This window comes from Lolium rigidum, chromosome 1, assembly GCF_022539505.1.
Source record: "Lolium rigidum isolate FL_2022 chromosome 1, APGP_CSIRO_Lrig_0.1, whole genome shotgun sequence".
In the NCBI taxonomy this organism is placed as follows: Eukaryota; Viridiplantae; Streptophyta; class Magnoliopsida; order Poales; family Poaceae; genus Lolium; species Lolium rigidum.
The window spans coordinates 15,214,603-15,229,477 of record NC_061508.1 but is presented as its reverse complement, the minus strand read 5'-3'; the positions used below and the strand labels follow the sequence as shown (position 1 = coordinate 15,229,477).

The following is a 14,875-nucleotide window of genomic DNA, read 5'->3' as shown; positions in this document are numbered from 1 at the left end:
CCATTTTTAAAATTTTAAGATAAAATTACTAATTGACAGATCTAGAGCTTGACCAGCATAAGTGCTATAAAGATAAACCACGAAATGAGATGTCTACAAATTTATGCAAGACAAGTAATAGCACCATATTCTTTACATAAAGGTTATTTTAAGCTGAGACTTGTTGATTTCTCCAATGATATTTTCTTTTGCACCAAAGGGGAGAAGATTGATTTCAGTTTGGTTTAGTCAACCTTCACTGAGAAAGATCAACATTTCATTTTTATCTTTGAAAATAACATGTTTTAGTTGAATGACTTCAAAGATAATTCAGATGTCATGCATGATGGAATCTATAACTCCCCGTAGCCTAAAAAATAATGACATGTTGATAATAAGAACATGGTGAATTTCTGACTTAATATATATTATAAACATGCAGATAATATTGTGTAAAGTCAAGAAAAACAAAAGGTTAAATTTTATTTTCAAAGGTTGTAAAATAATAGCACACAAGTGTCAAAAGATATTCACTTAAATTTGCATGTATCGAGCATAGTAAAAAAACCCTTGTGTGTCTAGTTAGAAAATATTAAATTGTATCAAACAAATATATCGAATTATCGATTGGTTGAAGCTCCACTTACCCCTTCCAGAGTGAAATCTGATATCATAGCAACGAGGAAAGCCATACCATCATCAAGATTATTTGCCCTCATGCAGTGATCTCTGAAGTAAACCCAACATAAAAGGACAGGTCCTAGTGAGGGAAGTTAACCAAATGATATACCTTAAGGTAGAGAAATGTGTACCTCCTTAGCAAAGAAAGATGCTCAACAAATTGATAAACATTTTCTCTAGCCCCTCTCATGTGGCTGGGCCTGTATTAAGCCCCTCAGTTTCTCAATTTAAACTTGGTTGATTGTTTCGTAGTGAGGATATAGAATGCATTAAGACTAAATGATAAACTCGTAGTAGATGTACCTGGATCTCTACATTTTAGAAATATAGATCTCGATTGCTTGATAAATGTGTACATAAGAAACAATGAAGAACATATTGAAATTGAATATAACTACATCAATACAATAGCCAAGATTATCAGTACAACTTGGTTTTCTTAATATTATTACTATTAGGACCCTAGGTGGGAACATCAGCATCACTGACTCAAGTGCCCAGCAACCAATATATATACATTTTCTCGATAGGATCCATAGTGATTGATGAGGCTAATTCCTTGCCTCATTATTGTTATCGAAACCGTGATGTCCTCTCTTTAATGACTTTTCTCTCTTAGTTCCAACCGCAAGAAAACTCGGGCAACCAAAGAAATATAAATTCATTTTTTCTTACCACTCGGTGCGGTTTCGAGAAATAAACTTTTTTGAAGACAATGTACACGAGATATTGGTTGAGAGTTGTTCTAAATATGATCCACAAAAAAGGTACACAAAAAATTGAGACAATTTCTAACCCGGAGTTTCGACTTGGGACCAATCAACGACCACTCGCTCCTTACTTTGAACCATTTCCATGAAGAAATCAGGAATACAGAGTGTAGAAAAGATTCCCGGCACGATTATCCTCCCTGTAAATTGCACATAATGAGACCAAGATGGGATGATAAAATATAATAGCACGACTATGGACGGAGTGCGACTGTTTTTTGGGAGTTAAAATCGTTTGGATGCCGGGATTTTGAAACTCACAGAGCAGCATAGCGTGCATGGTGAGGCTCCGGTGGGCGGCAGCGTGGTCCTCCTCAGCGAGGCGCGTTTACAAGTGCTTGAGGTCAACATAGGCATGTCCCCTTGTTCTCCCCGCACCAGGGCTTGATGTCGGCCTTTTGCTTGATGACCAAAAGCTCTGCCACGAGCAGAGCAGAGATAGTGAACCTCCATAGTGTGGGGGGTTGAGGCACCGACATATATAGCTTCCATTTGCGAGTATGGGAGTACCGAAGATGTTAAACTTTATTGTTCCAATAATAAATTGGAGCAATAGAAATAGTTAGGAGTTTTTTTTCTATGCAGAGAAGTACATACCACACAATCGTGCCACATCTCCCACTCTTGATGAGCACTTCATGTTACCTCTGATTGAACACCATTATCTCTCTCAACACAAGTCATCACAGAGATTGATTAATTGACAACCCATGCAGTATAAACAAATACATAATCAATAAGACATCATGATGTTCTCTATGCACAAATTCTCGATCATCTCCTCCTTTGATGTGCTGAACTGCATGCCATTTAATATTGAAACTGAACTGAAACATTGATCACACGCTGGAACCATTAAGAGTATCCAAAAACTTCAGTACAGTTTGCAGTTGATTATAAATGGCTATCTGATAGATCTGGGATTTAGCGTGCAAACTTGTGATCTTAAAAAAGAGATACGCCCATGTATATATCCAATATGTAGGCAATATAAGCTTGATCGATATGCAGATAAATGGTTTAGTTCTTCCTCCACATATCTACACATGCAGATAATCCCAGATAATCCAAATAAAATTCTTTTGCATTTAACACTGAACCATATAGAAATCATTGATGGCATACCATACAACACCGAACGATTCTGTTCCTCGATGACGCGATTACTACGCCGTGGCGATCTCCTTTCGTCTGCGCCCCTCTGGCCAGCCGCAGCCGTCGCGCCGCCTTGGTCGTCCCCGTTGGCCACCAGGGCCAAGCCTGGAGCTCCGCTGCCTGCCCTGATCTCTCTCCTCTGCCCTCGGCTCGCTCTTCCTCTACCTCAGCTACTTTCCGTAGTGCGGCTGACCACCGGAGCGAGCGCGGCCATCGCGGTCGGTCGGCGTTCGCGTATGCTCTAGCAGTCCCGCGCGCGTCCCTCATCTGTGTGGTGCTCTAAGGCCACCAGGACGGGAGGCACCTGAGTGTCGAAGTACCAGCTGGATATGACCCGAGGGAACTCCAACTGCCGTCCGGCTATGGCCGCCGTCGAGGGAGCTCTGACTTCCGTCCCGCTATGGACGCTGCCCAGCGAGCACGGGCCAGATGGGTGCCGGAAATCGCCGCTATTGCCTCCCTTGGTGCGCTCCAGCTGCGGCCGGGGAAGCTCCGACCTCCATCCCACCATAGCCGCCGCCGAGGGAGCTCCGACCTCCATCCCGCCATGAACGCTGCCGAATGAGCTGCAGCATCCCTCCCACTCTGGGATGCCTCCTAGCGAGCTCCGGTACCCGCCAGCTACGCGGATGGCTTTGACGCCGGCCTACTTCTTGCACGATTTGACGGCCAGCACCCGATTTGACAGCCAGCGGCCGATTTGTGGCTTCGTCGATCAGGGGGGGTGAGGAAGTCCACCCATGATACAGCGATTCAATCTCCGCTTTGTCTCTTCTCCGAGCCAGTAAATTGTTGAGGAAGATATGGGAAATTGGAACGCTGGGGAGATGCGTCAGGAAGGAAGTGGAGCGATTGATCTAGATTTCCTTATTTACTCACAGAGGGAGAGAGTTGTTAGGGGGCTAATTTGGAAAAAAAATACCCACGCGTGATTATCCTTAATTCCTGCGCTGGAAAATTTACGGCTTATGCTGTGTGAGATGGAGGGAGCATTGATTACCAATTGATGTCGTCATATATCTCAAAAAAAAAAATTGATGTCGTCATATGATTAGCGCTAAAGAGGGCGACCTACCTTAAATGTATCGGACGATTGGAAAGGAAGATTGGACGGATAGATTTTAAGCGGATGTTTTGAGATTTGACCGAACGGTCAGGATGTTCCCAATCTCCTCACCAAACGCGTTGTATGACGTACGACCAACTGGAATATAATAGTAAAGATAGAGTAGTGGCGGTGGTGGCGCTGTGCACAATCTTATCGGTGTCTTAATCTCCTCAGGTGGTGTTGTGCGTTGGTGTTCCGTGTTGTTGTCGACCTAGCATGCCTTTAGCCCCCTCTCTCTGGTTTTCTTGTACAAACCTTTGGCTTGATCTTGTGTTTGGATGTGGAACTGGTTATAGGTTGGTTCAGCACTTTGTATCTTCTGCTACTAACGTCATTAATTTAACGTTGCATGTTGTCTAAAAAAAAGCCTAGCCCTGCTGTTAGAGACTCTCTTCCTAGTTTAAACTAACAAACTTACTTGAGAAAAACAGAATCACGATCCTAACTTAATCGTTTTTCCTCTCACGGCAAAGAAAGCCGTCGCTTCCAAAACCTAGCCGCTCCACTTCAGCTTCCTCCATAGATCGGGTTCCCCGCCCGGTCGGCTTCGCCGGTGTCGGGAGGAATTGGGAACCCGGTCTATGCGTGGAGTTTCAATAAAAGCGGTGTTTTCAGTAGATTATCTTAGGGTTTTAGTAGCTGCCTTTTTTTGGTTTCTCCTCAGTAGAGATGGCATCGTCTGCAATAAGTGATATTTAAACTTTCGCTCGATGACGAGATTTCTTTCCGACGTCAACGGTGGTGTCGGAAAATTACAATTCTCTAGGTATGGGTCTTTAGATCTTGCTTCGCTAGATCGATTCTGGATCTTTTCTCATGGTTGTCGCGAGGAGGATTATTCTCGCAGTTTTTGTCCTGGCCGCTATGACCTTGACAATGGTGATTCGTACTCGTAGTCTGGGCTCTCCAGGATCATGGTGACCAATTATTATTCCCTGGCATACTAGTGTTGGTACTCTTGCCGATATTGATTGATTACTTTAATAGCTACGCGCGTGCACATAACATTTGCACTGCGGCTCAAATTAAAATCATGAGAGAACCTTCATTCATATTTACATATCTCTAGGCTAGTATCTATTTTTGGCTACCTTCAGAAAAATAAAAGATTGTGTGATGGAGGAAAAAAAGAGTTCTTTAGTTTGAAGAACTAGATTACTCTAGAAGTCTACGGAAATAATATTTTAAAATGAAAATATAATACTCCATCAGGTTCATTTTAATTAACTCTAATATGGATATATCTAAACATATTTTAGTTTTAGATACATATATTGGAGTCAATTAATATGAATAGGAGGGAGTAGCATCAATTATATGTCCATAAAATTATTGGGCAAATAATGCAATGACCCATTAAAATATGGCCAACGTTTTGTACTCGTTTCAAGTAAAAAATAGTTCCAGTCATGAGATTAAACTTGTTTAGATTTTAGTATTCCTCCAATACAAATTAATTGATCAACTTATGTAGTACATAAATGCATTTGTTACAAGATACATTCCTATCCAAATAAAATGAAATCAATTAATTTGGATCGGAGAAAGTAGAAATCCACCAACATTTTTTTAAAACAAAACACAAACACTTCTCACAAAGAAATAAACACTTAATTTGAATGCTAAGTAAAGGCATGCCACCCAAGAGGCAGATGTAACATAACTTCCACACAATGTATCCCTTACATACATCAAGAAACCATTCACATATCTCTTCCCATCATCAAAATTCATTAGAAATGCACCCACACGGATTAACAGATCAAAATTCCAACCAGGAACAGACAAAGATCAGCTGGCCAGTATATCGCCACAAAATTCTGCAGTTTCTGAGATGGCCAGGCCTGTACTACATCAAACCTACTCCACAAGGCGGCTCTCAGCTGAACGCCCTAGAAATACGAAATGAAACAACAAAAGCTGGCACAAAACCATCGCTCCCAGTTCCAGCATCATCTATCTTCGCCGCAGGATAAAATGTTTCAGGTACTACCAAGCTGGCTCAGGATCAGTTTGCTTCCAGCATGCTATCTTTTAGTATGTTGCCCTTTTAGACTTTTGCCATAACTATCAATCATCTTTTTGCCATGCTTCATCATCATATGTACAGTTACCAGCAGAGCCTCGAATGACAAATATGTCTGGACCAGCTTATCTATTTATTAAGCCCATGCTATGACAAAGGAACAGCCTTGTACAGGTTTGCGGTTCCATGGAATACGGTGAGGTGTGCCCCGTTAAGATAAGCTTCCAACTGCAACCAGTAAGTTCAGATCAGATTTACATCCATCAGCCATATCATCTGAACCCAATACAATAAAGGAAAATGTAACAAGGAGGGTAACAGACCTCTTCCTGAGGGATTCTGGAGAAACCAAACTTATTCATCCAGATTGATTCAGCTTCATGGGCAGCTGGAAGCATGAAGTGCTTGATCTTCAGTGAAGTCAGCATCCTTTCCAGGCATGAAAACAAAACTTGGAAGTAGCCCTGTTTTTTATCATAAAATAAAAGGATGTGAAATCAATAATAATATATCTATACATGAATGGAAAGAACAAACAGGCTAGCTCTTTACTACTGTACTATAAAGATAATGCTAAGTAGCAACTGTAGACTCACCAGTCCTTGAAGATCCATACTGGTTGCAACCAGTGGCAATTCAGCAACGTCACCTCCCATGACACGCAAAAGTGCTGCTGACACAACCGTAGAACTGCAACAGGCAAGTAAGATTCAGTAACAGTGCATATAGTAGTCTGGCCAAACTTAAGTTTTATTAATAAACAATTCTTACCCTAAAAGTAAGACTGCACAGTACATTCCACTGTAATCCTGGCCTGGCATTCCATCCTTAGGTCTCCTCCTGGGAGAACAGAAAAAAAAATATTAACACAGTGACATATGCAATGAACAAAATATGGAAGAGCAGTTATCTCTCTTACCCATTGACCATCTCAGGAATTAGATCCCTACCCGTGTGAGCTTCAACGATTGGATCAAAAGATTGCTGCATGAAAAAAAACAGCCATATAAGTGAACCAATCAGTATATATCATTGATAAAATAGCGAGCTAAGAGAAGTGCCACATTCATAATGTTGCTAAAACCCTCAAACAAAATGCCGCATACAAGATAGAAAAATGCAGCACATACATGAATAATTGGTACAGCAGAAGAAAGCAATAAGTTGCCATCTTCAGTGGCACTTCTACCAGCAAGCAATTGCCATCTGATTTCTGCATCGTTGTCCATGGTTAAACTTCTGGATTCATGTTTCTTTCTTATGATATCAATATCTGACTCCGACAAAGGCTGAGGTCCAATAGAAATTATCTTGTCCAAAGAGGAGCGTATCTCAGAGCACCTATTGCAGCAGAACCACTCCCCTTCAGGTAATTCCTGCAAAGAAGAAACAAGCTACTGTGTTATCTTCCACCAAAGATGTCAGCACTGTTCCTTTCCCGTGGATATATCATTCACATAAATGCGAAGATGAAGTTATTATGTACTAACCTTCAGATCTACCTGCCATTGACTTCTCAGACATCCTACATGGTATTCTTTCTCACACTGAAAAGCACAGAAATAAAACAAGTTAGCCAAGTATACCACAGTAATACAGAAATATATTATGCATGCACCATCAGAATTTATTGTTCAGACAAAGATTAAATCCAAAAAGACGTAGGAAAATCATATATTAATAACAAGATCATAAGTTGAATGTAAGCAGAAACAAATCATGATGCATTTCGAGTACAAATATAGAACACATACTTGATCACAGAGTATCACAGTGCGCTCATCAAATACTGCATTATTAAAATCCTTTTTCCTGCACAAAGAAGATTTGACAGAAATATTACAACGTAGAAAATCATACAACATGGAGAGAAAGTAACAACACAGCTAGAAATTTTGGAGAAAGCCTTTATGCATAATACAGCCTGCCAAACAACAAGGATCTTTACTTGGACTTTTGTTGGTACAATCATGAGGTCAAATTCTACTAGTCATTGTACACTTCTGGTCCTCTCACGGAAGATTTCGTATATTTATGATATCCAGACCACATCCTTTGTTTATATTTAATGGCAGGCTTGCTTCTGCCGTTGTGCACCTTTCATTACGGTTCTGCCAGCTTTTGTACTAATTACGTCTCACCACAGAAAATTGAAAAAAAGAAATTTCCAGACCACTAGTTCATTACCATGCTCTTGTTACCATTCCTCAAAGTAAATCGAATAAAAAGTTCGATAAGCATTACTTGCTACAAGTTCAAAAATCTAATACCGCTAGACACCACCGTAGTTTATATAATCATATTGATCATACCTACACCTAAAGGCTGAAAATTGAGCATGCACAAAATCATGTGAATCTTGGATCCTGCATGCTAAGGTCTAAACTCATGGGAAAACGTAAGACAAGTAGTACTCACTTGCATAGGGCACATCCTCCAAGGTCATCCGAGATTGGGACAATTCTTATAGCTCTCTTCATTATCTGTTCAATAGAATCAACTCCGGCTTGCCTTCCAGCAGCCTTAGCATTTTTATTTGCTGCTAAAGCCTTTTCTTTTTGAACAAGGATGGTACAGTTATCACAAAACCATTCTGAGGGAACCTCAGACAGCCCAACGCAAGCTACAAATTGTAAATAAGAAGACCCATGTTAGATTGATTGTTTAACAATAAATTATCATTTACAAGAACATAACTAACAAGTACCACTCTTAAAGCATAGACAATTAATTAGGAAGAGACAAGACCATACCTAGGTGAAATGACCTTGGACACATTTTGCAAGCGAAAATATCTCCCCCTAAACCACATTCTCTGCACAGATCATCAGTTTCACGTTCCGACAATTCCATATCTTTTGATATTTTCATTGACAGCTCATGCAAGGATACCCCGTTCGATGTGAAGATGTTGTCATACCTGGTAGCAATGTAATAGATAAGAGCAAGCGGACAAGTGCAGGTTGGTATAATCTAAAACAGGGTAGCACAAAGACTTACGGTTTGCGTCTTGATCCCTCACCCGCATGAGCTTCAAATGCCGAGGGACTAACCTGGATATTCCTCATCAAAGGTCAATTCACATGAAATAATGGACACATATTAAAAAGTAGCTTTGGTAGTAAAGGAGTCGCACCACTTTATTGCAGTGGTTACAGTAGATTCTTTGATCCTTGATGTACCCATCGACCTTTCTCTACGCAATGCAAATGCAAATTATCAACCAAATAACACAGGGTGTGCTTAGAGAAAATTGGGAAGCAGCTCTTGGTCTACCAACCTGCCCGTCAACATAGTAGGCTACTTCAGTGCCATCAAGCAACACCTTAAATACCAATTTGTGTAGGCCAGTGTCCCTGAAAGAAGTATCAAGCAGCATCCAATGAATTATGTGCTTAACAATGAGAAGAAAAAAAAAGGTTATCATAAGTACAGAACTAGAAGTACCGACTTTGTTGTTACTTTTCCAGTACTCCCACCTTTGCTTAACGATATCTTCTTCAACGAAAACTCCTTGGAACTTGGAGTCAGACTATAGCACCCCAAAACAAAACATGGAGAGGAATACCATTTGTAAATACAATAGCATAAGTTGCAAGCTAGAAGTCAACAGGTCTCAAATATATAGCCAAATAAAACAACCAGAACTGTGAAAGTTGCATAAGATTAAAGTATGTCAGGTAGTAATATAACATTTTATTTGCTTGATAGTGTGTGAAGTTGTATCTCCTAGAAATGTTATTCAACCAATGGTGGGGTGTCATAGTTAATTGGGCATAAGAGCACATCTAGCACATTATGACGCTTAGATTGCTTACCTGGAATTGCTCTTGTTACATGTATATGGGGAAGTGGGATCTTGAGGTTGATTTGACTCTAGGCAACAGTGACACAGAAAGTGTTCAGTTTGTGATGAAGGAAGATGCCCTGCAGCATTAGGAGACGTAAGGAAACACAGTAAGGCACCAGAGAAAACTAAAACCCCCAGAAGTATCTAAGCAAGAGAGCCTCACCGTTGCAATTCAGACAATTCATGCGGCTCCTTATACTCATGGGATCAATGGAAGACTGGATTGTTTTGTTAAGAGATTCCAAAGGAGAACTTTCACAGGCACGGATCACATCCCGCAAACTATTACCGTTCGCCAAGTAGATGTGATCTGCAGGGTGTTTTTGCTGCTTCCAGCATGTTGTTCAAACAAATAAGTAGAAATGGCCTGTAACATTCAAAAAGAGAACAAACATTACGTAAGCAATTTGTGATACGCAACGGCTTACAGATACAGGAGTAAGCACTAACCTATTTTTTTCCTTTTGAAGGGAAGGAGTACTAACCTTGGAGCCATTACACTTAACACAAAAGCAACGTATAATGTAACCTGTAATCACTCCATTCAGCACAGGCTTCTGCAACTTGCAAACAAAATTCACATTAATTGCACCGCGTTACAATAGTGTCCTCTAATTGTTATAACATGATCCACAGTAAAACGCTCAACATGGCTACCATAGAATAACAAAAGAAAGACAGTTTAAATATATCCAAATATCTCAACATGCAGCAGCTTATTTGAAGAGTGGCAATTCATTAGGCTAATTGGTTCATTGACATTCACAATATAACATGCCATGGCTACAAGAAGTTTGGCATAACAAGATGTGGCATAACAGTGTTGATAGAGCTTATGAATAACACTATCATACCTTGCTATGAGGGATGATATACATGACCGGCATTCCCTCCAGCAGGCCTGTGCTGAGCAACTCTCTGACGTTGGTTGGGTGCTTAGTAAAGCAGTCAACCTTCTTAGACATCTTCATCTCCATCTTCTTCACCGATGGAGGGGTGTGTGATGTGCTGTCAGCTGGCTCTTCAGATACAGCCAGATTGCTGGTAGGGCGTGCCTCAACCTTTGGCTTGAGCAGTGACCTTGTGAACCTCCTCCCTGGTGTTTGAGCCAATTCAGTCGAGGAATCTTTCTTGCCCTCACTGTCTTGACTTTCACTAGCTGCAGCCTCTTTGTCCAGTTTGTTACCAAGCAGTGATCGTGTGAAGCGTCTTGCAAGCTTGAGGCCAGCAGTGGAAGCAGGTGTGGCGGCTTCCTCAGCAGCTGAAGGAGGATCAGCCAGGACATTGTCCAGTATGCTCGGTCCATTTGATCCATGACAAGCATCCATGAGGTTGTCCCTGTGGTTCTCTCCGGCCACAGCAGTGGATTCCTGCAAAGCTGGCCGCGCATCCAATCCCAACACAGCACACTCTTCCGGCATTGCAAGCGGCGGCGCAGCGGCAGCATTGGGCTCATTAGCTCCTGCTTCCTGTTTTGCAGGCTCGCCAGGCTGTTGGGTTGTGAAATCAGCGTCTTCTCCAGGAGCATCGGATCCATCCTTTAGGTGCTGAGGGGAGACGACAGGAATGGATCCCTCCTCCTTCTTCTTCTCTGCTGGCGGCGCTAGGGCGCATGCGTCCATAAGGTCGGCGTCGTGGTGGGCCTCGACGTCCACCATGACGAGGTCGTCGTGGTGGCTGGCCTTGGGCGGAGGCTGGGCATCCAAGGCTGGCGGGTCGCCCGCGTTGTGGTTGGCCTTGGGCGCATCGGCATCCAAGGGCGGTGCCTCGGCGGCGTCGTGGCTGGCTGCCTTGGGCGCCTCGGCGGCGGCGTCGTGGCTGGCTGCCTTGGGCGCCTCGGCGTCCAAGGGAGGCGTTGGCGGGGAGACCAGATCCGCGGGCTCCTCCGCATCCTTGCTGGGAGGCTCCGATCTAGTCTTACGCCTCTTGGCGGCGGCTTGGGCGGAGGGTGCGGGGGAGGAGAGGGAGCGGCCGGAGCGGGTACGGCCCGGCGAAGCGGTGATCTCGGAGAGCGACTGGAGCGCGAAGGCGAGCTCGCGCTTCATGGCCCGCGGCGCCGGAGATGAGATGCCGCCTCCGCTGCCGCTGCCGCCGCCGGAGGAGGCGGTCATGGAAATCCAGAGGCGATCGCCAGCGGTGGGATTGGATTGGATTGGATTTGCTTAGCTTAGGGTTTGGAGAGATCGGAGGAGGAAGAAGATGGAGAAGAAGGATGCGGAGGAGTCCGTGTGGTGTGCCCAGACCCCAGTACTAGTACTCCGTATATTAATTTCTTTCGGCTTTGCGGAAAGACCATATTGCCCCCTTCCCTTCCAAACCAAACTGTTTATTTTTTCAACAAAACATAGTCTTTTTGGTATATTTTGCCATTTTTTATTAATATACTTGTATTTCTATTTTGTCTATTTTCGGTAGAGAACGCGCAATCGCAATGGCAACGGGTATATATTGTTTTTTTTGTATTCGATCTGGGTGGGGGTTGGTAGGTCGTAAAGGCGTCCAGCTCACAATAGATTGTTTCTATCTTTCTGTATTGATTCGCGAGAGGGTGTATCGGCACCGATCCAGCTATAGCATTAATAGCGGCTTTTCTATTTTCCTCTAAAGAATAGCGGAAAGATACGAGTTTGGTTGTAGGCATATGACCCAGATAACACGTCCACGGTTTTCTTGGCCGCAAGTCCAATTGCGATGGACGGCGATGTAAGTCCTCGAAAAAACTACTGCCATAGTAAGTTGACCAGGGAAGAGCACGTCGCTCTTTGGCCACGTGTCCTTGTAAAACAATACGTGTCCTTGTGAAACGGATGCGTTGGTTATATCATTTTGGTTATGTTTCGGGTTACGCGGTCTTGATTACAAACTTTCTTGGATGTTGTACCTTGGTACGGTGATATGGAAAGATGATGTTGTTCCGAATAGCGGGTAAAAAAAACATGAAACACAAGATTCTCCCTGTATTTGAAAAAAATGGGTCGAAAATAACATCGTGTCGGCTTTGGTGTCATTGGTCTTATTTGGTGCATAAAATGGGACGAAAATAATCCAGCTAGTATTTCTAATTGGATTAAGTTGAACTCGACGACTCTTGGTCAATCATTGTCCTAAGAAACGAACGAGCAACGTTTTTTTTTCCATATAAAACAGCAAATACCATTTCTTGGGAGTAGCATTCCTTGCTTTGCATGTACATCGAGTGTGTTGGCTAGGTTTTTTTTTAATGAGTGTTTGCTAGTTGGAGGGGCAGTATCGGGAGAACGAGTGGGGGTTACGTACGGTCGGAACGAGATCAAAATAAGGCAATGCACGTCACTGCGCAAGGTTCATTCCCAACGGTTGGATTTGTTCGCGTACGTACTCCACTTCACTCGATCTCCACTACGTGATGCATGCATGGTAGGGTGAGCTTGGCCGTACATACGAGCCGAGGCCATGCACGTACGTGTAGAACCAAAGGAGCATGCATACCCTAGTTAAATACGTCAACTTTTTTCCTTCCTTACGTTTTTGTCCAAGAAACTCGTACTCCATATAGAGTCCACGTAAGTGTTGTTCTTCTATGCATTTCGTGTTTTACCTGTGATGACGAGTTTTGTCGTCCGGCACGACAATCAGTCGGCAGTGAATGTTGACGCTTTGACGAGCTGAAAATGCCGGTAAATCACCTCTGAGAAACGATGACACTATTATCAGTCGTTACACATCATGTATATGATCAACAATCTATTTTGTCGATTTTCTTAATCGAGCTACCCCATTTCCCGCTAATTTCCCAACTAGAACAACACACATTAAAAATGTTTAAAAAGGTGTAACTAGGAAGGGACTTGGACGGGCTACCGCTCACGTAATGCTCATGGGCTGACGCCGGGCGATGAACCTAGGCCCGCAAATTAACTCTTCAAAACAAGCTTTAGTCATGCTTTATAAATAAAGCCACACACGGCCGAACCGATACAAGGTAATGAGGAGAACCTCTTACAAAACAGATCAAATATAAACTAAAAAGGTACAACAAGAGCCAAAACTTGCCACCGAAACTAACAAAACGAGACCGAGGATCGGGGCTCCATGACGACGCCCCCAACATGGTAACGACGTGTACGTCGTCGTCGTCGAGATCGCAAGGTCAAAGGATTCTCCCGGAGCCATTGCGCGACGAAGATAGCCACAACGCCCCAAGAGGGTTACTACACCAATAGCGTCGCCACCGTTGGCATCGAAATGTGGAGCTCTCGCTCGAAAAAACCTTCACACACACTCGATAACTCGACCACCCAATGGCTTCGAGCCTGGGCTCCAAAACGCGATCTGGGAGAAGAACACCGCGCCATCAACTCCAGGAACTCCCGCCGCCTGCTCCTCACCATCCTCATGACCAAAGAGAAGGCCATCACCACCGCTACATCGCTCACTGAAGAAGCGTCCTGATATCCCACAAGTATAGGGGATCGTGTGTAGCCTTTTCGATAAGTAAGAGTATTGAACCCAACGATAAATATTCTTTCAAGTTCTATCAACCACTGATACAACTCTACGCACACTAAACATTTGCATTATCTAGGAAATAAAACTAGAGCAACAATACACGTACTAAAGATAGCTTTGCATGATAATAAATAACAAAAAAGTAAAGTTAGTTGCTGCAGCAATAAAATACACTAAACTAACAGAACCATGAGCGTGGAATAATGATGGTAATTTTGGTGGCTTTGTCCAAGTTTAATTAGCAAATAAATCGGGTTTATTGTCTTCGATGCAGTTTTCTATGTGGGAGAGGCTAAATATACATGCACTCCACTACTTGGAATTACAAGTACTATATGATTTAATTGTTAGCAAGCATCCACAAATACTAACAATGCATTAAGGTTTCCCCAACCATAGTCTTAAGTTAATGGTCATCTTACTGTAGGATAACGTTGCATAGAAAACAAAAAATTTCCTACCGCGAACACGCAATCCAAGCCAAGATGCAATCTAGAAGACGGTAGCAACGAGGGGGTATCAAGTCTCACCCTTGAAGAGATTCCAAAGCCTACAAGATGAGGCTCTTGTTGCTGCGGTAGACGTTCACTTGCCGCTTGCAAAAGCGCGTAGAAGATCTTGATCACGATCGGTTCCGGCGCCACGAACGGGCAGCACCTCCGTACTCGGTCACACGTTCGGTTGTTGATGAAGACGACGTCCACCTCCCCGTTCCGAGCGGGCAGCGGAAGTAGTAGCTCCTCTTGAATCCGACGAGCACGACGGCGTGGTGTCGATGGTGGTGGAGAAGTCCGGCGGAGCTTCGCTAAGCGTGCGGG

General features: G+C 43.1%; 1 pseudogene; it reads right to left on the bottom strand.

Moving 5' to 3' along the window:
* Window positions 1-5,307: 5,307 nt before the first annotated feature.
* On the bottom strand, window positions 5,308-11,792 carry LOC124704472 (annotated as a pseudogene).
* Window positions 11,793-14,875: the final 3,083 nt, after the last annotated feature.